We start from the raw sequence: 9,157 nt of genomic DNA, 5'->3' as shown, positions 1-9,157 counted from the left end.
AAAAAAAAAAAAAAAAAAAAAAAGAATAAGGCTAACCTATCCCAACCTAGTATATTCTAAGTGTATATGGGTTTCTTCTCAGTCTAATAGGTGCTGCAATGAGGCTGGGAGAGCCAGAGATTATAGAAGGTCTCTTGTCCCGGTTGGTGACTCCTATGGTCATGGTCACAAAGAACATTAGGAGCTTCTGAGCACAGAGAGGGTAGGAATGGAGGCTGTTCTCAGTGAGGTGAGAGGTTTGGTTTAGAGCTCAGCTGGTAGCAAGACGCAGAACCAAAGCATCTCTAGTTTCACACACACCTCTCACATGTTCATGCACATTCGTGTGCATGTGTGCACACACACACTTATGGACTCCTTACTATGGTGAAGCACTCTGTTCTAAGTACCTTATAAGTATTATCTTTTTTCATCCTCATAACTACCCTATGAGATAGGGACTATTATCCACTCTTTGTGGGGAGAAAACAGAGACACAAGGAGATTAAGTAACTTAACCAAAGCCTTGCAACTGATAAGTATCTAGTCCAGGATCAAACTTAGGTGATCTGCCAAACCCATAGGCATAACCACTAAATTAAGTCAAAGAGATTGTGAAATTTCAGAAGCAGGAAATGGAAATGGAGGAAGAGAGTAAGAAACTTTCAACCTCCAACCAGAGAGAGGCATTGGGCTCCGGATAGAAAAGGTACTTATGTTTGCAAAAGAACGCAGCTAGAGCCCTCTTCCCGGGGCAGTGCTTTGGCGGGGCGGGGGGGCAGCTCTTGTCTGCGGTCCGAGGGTCCCTGCAGTCCCGGCAAGTCTTCGGAGGCAATAGGCGGCTGCAGCTGGGAGCACTGCAAACGCCGCAGCGGCCTCATCCAGGCGAGTGGGCTGCGCCTGGAACAGATTGAGCCGCGCCCGCTGCAGGACAAGCTGCGGGAACCTGTTCTGCGAAAGGAGTGATTTGCCGGGCTGGACAGCCGAGTCCGAAGGGGGGTGGTCACGTGGCCCAGATTGGCGCAATCTGCAGGTCAGTCACCAAAGCCCTGGTAGCCTATTGTCAGATATACCGGGATGAGGCTTCCAAGAAGGCCATCCAAGACATCCTCATCCAGTATGACCCGACTCTGCTGGAAGTGGATTCCCAGCACTGAATCCAAAAAGTTTGACGGCCCTGGTGCCCGTGCTCGCGACCAGAAATCCTGCCAATAAACCCAGCATGAGGATCAGGGTTCACCTTTATAATAAACAAGTGTCACCGGACTTAAGGTTAAAACACACACACACACACACACACACATACACACACAGCTTGACTTTCTAGTGGAGTGAAAATAAGGGTGAGATAGTAAAAGGGTCCAGGGATGGAAAAGGGGCCCCTTGACAGTCTGAACCATAAAACAAAACAATGGAAGAAGGAGGTTAACAACGCAGTTTTAAATTGATGGGTCACCAAACAGAAGAGCCTTAGAAAGTGATCTTGTAATTTACCTAAACTGGGTATACTTTGTAATTTGCATATTGCCTAACACAGTCTTTAATCTGCTGTTTCATGACAGGTGTCGGGTGCTGCATGGCAATGTTTGGTGGGATGCAGGGCAACAGAAGGACAAATGGTGAAGACCTGTAATGCCAGGGACAGGTCTCAAAGGTAAAAAGCTCTCCTGGTACAAAGTGGAGCATCAGAAAAGAGTGGGGCCCAGAAAGCATGCCCCGGAAGCCACCTGTGTGGCCTCCTAACTCTGTGCAGTGCTCTCCTAAGGTTGGCCTAAGCATCTGGACCCTTAAACATGCAAGATCTGCGGCTAGGGACCGGGGTTCTAGGCCCAACTCTACTGTTTGATAGCCGTGCTCTTTCCAGGAATATCCTCTAAGATTGCCTGAGTTTCTGTCCCCCATCCATCAGGTATGCAGAATGAGAGCTGCCTAGGTGGCCTCATAGGACTGCTGAAGGCCTCAAACAAGAGGGGTGCAAATGGACACATTTGGAAGACTTAAAATGCTATGCAAACATAAGATATTGCTATCATTATAGTTAACATTAGGTCAGAAGTTATTCTAATATTGTCAGGCTTGCTAAACTTTGAGTCTGGTATCAAAGCTATTCCTTAGTCAGCGGGAGCATTGCGGTTGATAAGTCACCCAAACCTTTGCCCACATGGCTTCTGCATCCCCCCCTTCAGCCTCGAAGGGAATAGCTTTCCCCAGAATCCAGCCTGCAGACCAGACTCAGTGACCTTTTTGTGAGTCAGTTGGCAAAGGCCCCAGGGGGAACCTCTCTCTCTTTGAACCTGTTCATAGCCTATCCACTAAGAAAGCATGGGGGAACCCCTTTCCTAAACCAAAGGAATTCAGATTTCAGGGGTTTTTTTTTGATTTTGTTTTTTATTTCCAACATGTACCATTATGTATCATCTCTCTACAAGGAGAAGGACAAGAATCTGTTCATCTTTTCATCCCCAATATCTTAGCATACTCACTAAACATTTGGCAAGTAAAGCACCCTTTATCCATTAGCCTCATTTCCAGATTTTCAGTGTTGAACTTTCTTCTGATTTCTAACCTTGTTTACGTCCCTCAAGTGGCAGATTATAGTATAGTAGAAATGCAATTATAGCTGATAATTATTGAGCACTTACTATGTGGTAGACACTACATAAAATGCTGTAATAACATCTTCACATTACATCTGTGGAGTGGACACTGTTACTATCATTATACAATGATGAGGAAATAAAGTTTAGAGAAATTAATTAATTTACCCAAGGTCACAGAATTATTCACTGATGGAAGCAATTCAAGACTAGGCAGTCTGGCTTTAAATTCACTCTGAGTTTTTCTTTTGCAGAGAATCTACTGCTATTCATAACCTGCATGGCTGGCATAAGGACTGTTCACAATATGTACTTAGTAAACTTCAACTGAATGAACAAATAAATATTCCACCAAGAAACAAATAAATTTCCACCAAGAATTTATGCGCCTGGGGATGTGTTACCCTTCATTTCTTTAAGTTAGGGTGTCTTATTGTCCATTAGATTTATCCAATTCTTGCCTTTTAATATATTCTTATGTGATGGATAGTAATAATTAAGAATATGTTATTGCTGGGCGCCTGGGTGGCTCAGTCATTAAGCGTCTGCCTTTGGCTCAGGTCCTGATCCCAGGGTGCTGGGATCGAGCCCCGCGTCGGGCTCCCTGCTCCGCGGGGAAGCCTGCTTCTCCCTCTCCTACTCCCCCTGCTTATGTTCCCTCTCTCACTGTGTCTCTCTCTGTCAAATAAATAAATAAAATCTTTAAAAATAAAAAAAATAAAAAAATAAAAAGAATATGTTATTGCTCTAAAATCACAGAGAAGAAAGGAAAAAAACTAGGGTAGAAATTTAGCACTAAATATAAAAAATCCTGGGGATGTTTATTCATTTCTATCATAAGAAGCAGTGGTCACTGGCTTCTCCTGGACTGTGCCAAGTTGCTGAGCCTGTGATCCTGGAAGGCTAGGATGTTGCCGGTGCCAGACGGGAAGCCATGTTAGGGTGTTGCCCTTGAAAACTGGCAAGAGGGTGGAGTCAGTTGTGGGCCGTAACTACTGGAAATGATAGGGATGGGGAATCTGTTTGTGGTCGCTGGTTCACTTGCCGCCTGAAATTAGCACCTGTGGCATCTTTGACATGTGTACCAGGGATTGCCAACCACCAACCTGCAGGATTGTTGTTTACTGTTTGCTGTGAATGTAAAGTATCATCGTTAAATATGGGTTGTTGAGGGTAGACAAAAATGAAAGGAGGGTTGCAATGTAACTGGATGAAAGCATGACTGTGTTTCTCCAACTAGCAAGGAAGTGTCTTTCTCTCCTTGCTTTCTTGACAAACTCTGTTGGCTCATTTTGATGTCTTTTTTTTTAACCTGTGTTTCTGTTTTTTTCTATTTTAATTTTTGAAATCACATTTGGTCAAAAGAAGAGGTGGATCCTTGAACACACTTGGATTTATACAAGAGTGCTGGTTCGGAGTTGGGATATCTGGGTTCCCAGCTCGGTTTCCCCACTAACTCACTGTGTGACCTTAGAAAAGTTGCTTACTCTGCTGGCCTTCAGGTTCTTTACCGATAAAATGAAATTTGAACTAGGCACTTTTTAGGAGTCTTCTTATTTTCTTGTTCTCTGTCTCTCTGTTGATTTCCTCACATTTCAATGAAATTTGGATTTTCACTTTTTCAAAGGAATGTAGATTAAGTTCCATGAAGAGAAAATGAAGTGGACTCAAAGATAATTGAATATCCTGGACCTTAAACATAGTAGGAACTGAAGAGTAACTGCTGAGTCAATGAGTGAGTTGAATATTTATTGAGTATTTATTTATTGAAATTGCATAAGGCTGGCTGAAATAGGAAGTGAAATGCCTACTCTTAGAAAAGTCAGTTTTATTAGCCTCCTAGGATCTTATTAAATATAACTTTCATTGGGAAAGGTTCTGGGACCAGAAATCAAACTTTATATCGAATTTGGTATCTCTGTTGCTCCCATTGTAAATAATAATTTTCATATGCAGTACTTAATGAGCACTTACCAAGTGTCAAGCATTGTGCTGAGATATATGCATTATTATCTTGTCTAAATTCCATGACAATTCCATGAGTTTAATGAGTTTAATACTTTTATTGCATTCATGAAAAAGGAAGGAAGGGAAGGGGAGGGGAGGGAAGGGGAGGGAGGGGGAGTGAAGGGGAGGGGATGGGAGGGAAGGGAAGGGAAGGGAGGAAAGAAAAAGAAAGAAAGAAAGAAAGAAAGAGAAAGAAAGAAAGAAAAGAAAAGAAAAGAAGGAAGGAAGGAAGAAAAAGAAAGAAAAAAAAAAAAAGGCAAAGAGACAGTAACAACTTTGCTGTGATTACAAGTGGGTGACAGCCTGGGCTCTAATCCAGGTCAGCCTGACTCCAAAGACCACACCCATAACCAGTAAGCACACTGCCTCTCTATAGCCTAGACTCATAGAATCTTTTGCTGTCTATAATTAAGTAACATTCAAGAAAATCAGCATGAATGTTCTGAAAACACATTTTTTAAAAAAGATAAAAATAGAGCTAACAGAGTTTTCAATACATATTTAATGAGCAAACTAGTAATATACACATCAATTTTTTAATTGGGCAAGAATTATATAGATATAAGCAGAGACAAATGAGCCATGCACAGTGGAAATGAACCACTCATGAATACGGTGAGAGATGTCTAGGCTCTCTAGCAATTAGAGAAACAGATTTTAAAGCACGAGATACCATTTTCTGCCCATCAAATGGGACAAAAATAAAAAGATTGATATTTTCTAGTGCTGCTGAGTATGTGGGCAATAGTTTGGGTGGCAATATAAATTGATTTGGTGCTAATGTGGGAATATAGCTTCAAAAATTGAAGTTTGTACTCTTTTTAATGCAACAACTCCATTTCTAGGAACATATCCTGCAGAAATATTCACATATATGTGCAAAATATATATATGTATATTTATTTTAAATTGAAGCATTATTTACAATGCAAAATGTTGCAAATAAGCTAATATTCTTCAATGGTGAGTCTGTTAAATAAAACATGATAAATCTATACCATGAAGTATTATGCGACTATTAAAATAAATTTTCTCTCTCTAATGTCCAGGGAAGATTCTCCTAAAATAAGTGAGTGAAGGAAGTCATATTGATGTAGTACTTTCTCATTCATGTAGGGAAAAAGTTATTTGTGTGGGTATGTGTGTGTGTACAGGCATATTAAGGCACAGGAAAATGTTCAAAATGATACACATTGAAAGGTTAAAGAAGATGACTCTCAAAATGGAAAGTGTACTATGGAAAATAATACTACATTATTAGAAAATTTTATTAGAAAATGTTAGTGTTGCAATTTTTTTTAAAATTTATTTTAGAGAAAGAGAGAGAGAGCAGGGGGAGGGGCAAAGTGAGAAAGAGAGAGAGAATCTCAAGCAGACTCTGCACTGAGCATGGAGCTCAACGTGGGGCTCGATCCCAAGACCTAATCATGACCTGAGCCGAAATCAAGAGTTGGATGCTTAACCGACTGAGCCACCCAGGCACCTAATTACTTCACTTAAGGAGAGAGAGAAAGCACCTAGAGTAGTGCTCCTAGCCTTGAGGATTTAGTAGAACACTGACTTTTGTTGGGGAAGATAGGCCAAATGGTGCTTATAGAGAGTCACTGCATTTTTCAGGCTGGTCAATTAGGCAAGTTCCTTGAAAAAGATGAATAGTTCTCAGAGAAAAGAGGAGCCATCATTCCTCTGAATCACCCATGAACATTCTGGAAAAGAGGGAGATAGAGAACTAGATTCTAGAGCAGGTGGCAGTGAGGAGCTAGATCCTCAGGTGGGTGTGGTGCCCAGCAGAGATGGCGCCATGATCCCCAGGCCTCCCTGGTCCCAGGAGGTCTGCGAGAAAAGGCTGGGCAATGCCACCAGCCTTCACAGACCAACAGGCTTGCATCAGGCTGGTTCTGGGCCTCCTGGTCCGGCTGCACAGTGGATGCCTCCCTCTGGACTGTAACGCACGGGGCCACAGCGCCACTGGGGCTCCTCTTCCTCATACCAGCGCTGTTCCCTGAAGTCAGGGAAGAAGGCTGCAGTCTCTCTACCGGCTGAAACCACAGAGTCAGAGCCATGGGTTGTGTTGCGGGTGTCAGTGAGGCCGAAACTTCCACGAATTGAATCTGGGGCCACGTGACGTGCTCGAAACTCTGGTGGGTCCCATCAGTGTCCTCCAGAGCTGGACGGCATCCTTGCGGGCGAGGATGTAGGCTCGGATTGGCCCTCTGGCCATGAACTCCACCAGCCGCTGATAGCTGATAGCAAAAAGGCCCTTCATGCTGTTAGTAAAACTTCCGGCATTCTTCTTTTCTCCACAGCAGTTCTCTCATTCGTACAATAAGGAACCTGTTGCTCAGAATCTGCTGATGAACAGGCTCCAGAATCAGGGGGTCAGCAACAGCGTCAGGCTTGATCAGGGCCAGAGGAAGCTGGAGAGCCTGAGGGCTCCGCAAGGTCGCGGTCCTCTCACTCCCCTCTCCTCGCTGCCCCTCATTTCTCCGGGCCTGCAGCCGCGCGACTCCTGGCCCTCATACCAGGACCTAAGCGCACCCAAGATTCAGGGCTGTTCAGGCCCCAGCCCAGCCGGAGTTCAGGTCTGGATTCACCTGGTCCTCCACCGCGAAGCCCGGCCACCAGGCACCGCGATAGCTACCCTGCGCGGTCCCAGCGGGGTCCTTCGGGCGTTCGGCCGGGCAGCCCTGCTGGGGGTCCTTGCCGGGAGGCCGCGGACCGAGGGGGCCGCGGAGGCTGGGTGTGTGAGGCCCTCCGGGAGACGGCGCAGTGGGAGGGGCCGGGCTGAGGCGAGGAGACCTGCAGCCCCAGGCCTGGTCCTGTCGGTGGCCCTTGTCTCTCCCCAGCGCTTGCTCCGGGTCGCACGAGCAGTGTTGCAATTTTTAAAAAAGAAAAAGAAAAGCGACCCAGGTCCTTACGCCTTGTAGAAGCAAGTCATACTCCTTTCCCTGTGGCTCCCAAGCTTGGCCTGGGCATTGGAAGGCGAAAAAGCATGGCGGCTCTCGTGGAGCCTGACCCAAAAGTGGACTGGGCATTTTTGCTCACATCCCATTGGTTAAAACTTGGTCATATATGATGTAGTTTTTGGAATGTTGGTGTGTTTGGTGAAGTCCAGAGTCAGTGGCCAAGAAGGAATTCTTGAGACGCCTTTGGTGCAAAAAGGTGGCTGTATTAAAGCGCGGGGACAGGACCTGTGGGCAGAAAGGGCTGCCCCCGCTGCCTGCTGCCCCAGGATTGTGAGGAGCAACTGATTAATTATATACGTTGGGGTTGGGAGAAGTAAAGATAAGGGAATTTCCAAAAGGACTTTCATACGTCAAAGAAGACTCAGGATCCTGGAGGAATGTCGTAATCTGCCTATCTCAAGTATTTGTCAAGGGGCAGCCCATTATAAGGACATTTAATTTTATCTAACTTTCCTTCTGCCTTGGGTTCCCACATTAATATCTTCGCACAAAAACGCAAGGCAGTCTGGGAGTTATGGTCTCTGTACGTACCCAGGAATAAGAGGAAACTGGTTTGGTAAACATCTCCGCTCTCGCCCACAAGTACTCAGAGAGTCCGTGTTTCTAGCCCTGTGATTCTCGTCAGGACAACAGCAAAACTCTAGAGCATACTGAGACATGTGAGCCTCCTCCACAGATCTTCAAAAGCAGCACTCCCACTGATACATACAATCGATTTTTTATCTTCAATTTTATGTGAAATACAACCCAAAGCTCCAAGACAAATCCCCGTGGTCCTTCTTCAGTACAGAAATTTTAAACGGCAACTGCTCCCTCGGTCACTTCCTGAGGGATTCAGCCAGTATCAAACCGGAACCATCACACTGCAAGAGAGTGGGTAATCCTGTAAACCCAGGTTCAGATACGCCACACTCAGTTGTGTCCTTGTTTTGCTTCCCCATCTAGACAATGGTGATAAGATACCGCCCACCCTGTCTGTCCCAAGGGGACAGTGTGAGCTTCAGAAAAGGTAATATACCTATCATTATTTTTTTAAACTGAAAAGAAGTCCTAAACATTGTTCTTAGTCCTATAGCAGAGAAATTCATCAATTATCTTCCCTCATCTTTATTTTCCCCTTCCCTACTTTCTGTATTTTTTACCCGACCCCCTTGTAAAAGAGATCGAGGACAGTTTAGTTCTAAGGAAGGTATCAGAGAAGAGCCAAAGGAGTGTCTGAACAACAGATATAATTGGGCAAAAGGGTTAGATTTGGGGCACCCAAATTAGACAGGTTTATGATCCTTTCTGCCCAGAAAGTAGGCTGTGATAGGAGACTGGACAGCTGATACTTTAAGAGGGTAGGGAGAATGGAAAGGCTGAATTTCTAGCTATCCAAAATGATATCCCCATGGTGTTTGCACCGAACTTTAAGAGCAGAAGGAAGTAATGACTGAAGTTGGTTACAAGTCGAAGTTCTAAGGGATCGAATCTTCTGGAGTGCAGAAGACAACCAGCACTCCATGCCTGGGTTGCTGGATCCTTCTGCATCAGATCCAGCAGAACACATGGTTAGTGTGTGTGCAGTGGGATTCTTTCTGTAGGCTGTGGTAACACTACTGATAAAGT

At 44.6% G+C, this 9,157-nt stretch overlaps 2 pseudogenes; one reads left to right on the top strand and one right to left on the bottom strand.

The window, feature by feature from the left end:
• Positions 1-1,194, top strand: part of LOC115937805 (small ribosomal subunit protein uS9-like) — a 5,403-nt pseudogene extending 4,209 nt beyond the window's left edge.
• Positions 1,195-5,088: 3,894 nt separating this feature from the next.
• On the bottom strand, positions 5,089-7,381 carry LOC102738456 (nucleoside diphosphate kinase 6, mitochondrial pseudogene; annotated as a pseudogene).
• Positions 7,382-9,157: the final 1,776 nt, after the last annotated feature.

The sequence above is a fragment of the Leptonychotes weddellii genome, chromosome 12, assembly GCF_054177405.1.
Source record: "Leptonychotes weddellii isolate Sample4059 chromosome 12, ASM5417740v2, whole genome shotgun sequence".
In the NCBI taxonomy this organism is placed as follows: domain Eukaryota; kingdom Metazoa; phylum Chordata; class Mammalia; order Carnivora; family Phocidae; genus Leptonychotes; species Leptonychotes weddellii.
The sequence above is the reverse complement of the archived record's forward strand: the minus strand, read 5'-3'. Positions and strand labels throughout refer to the sequence as shown.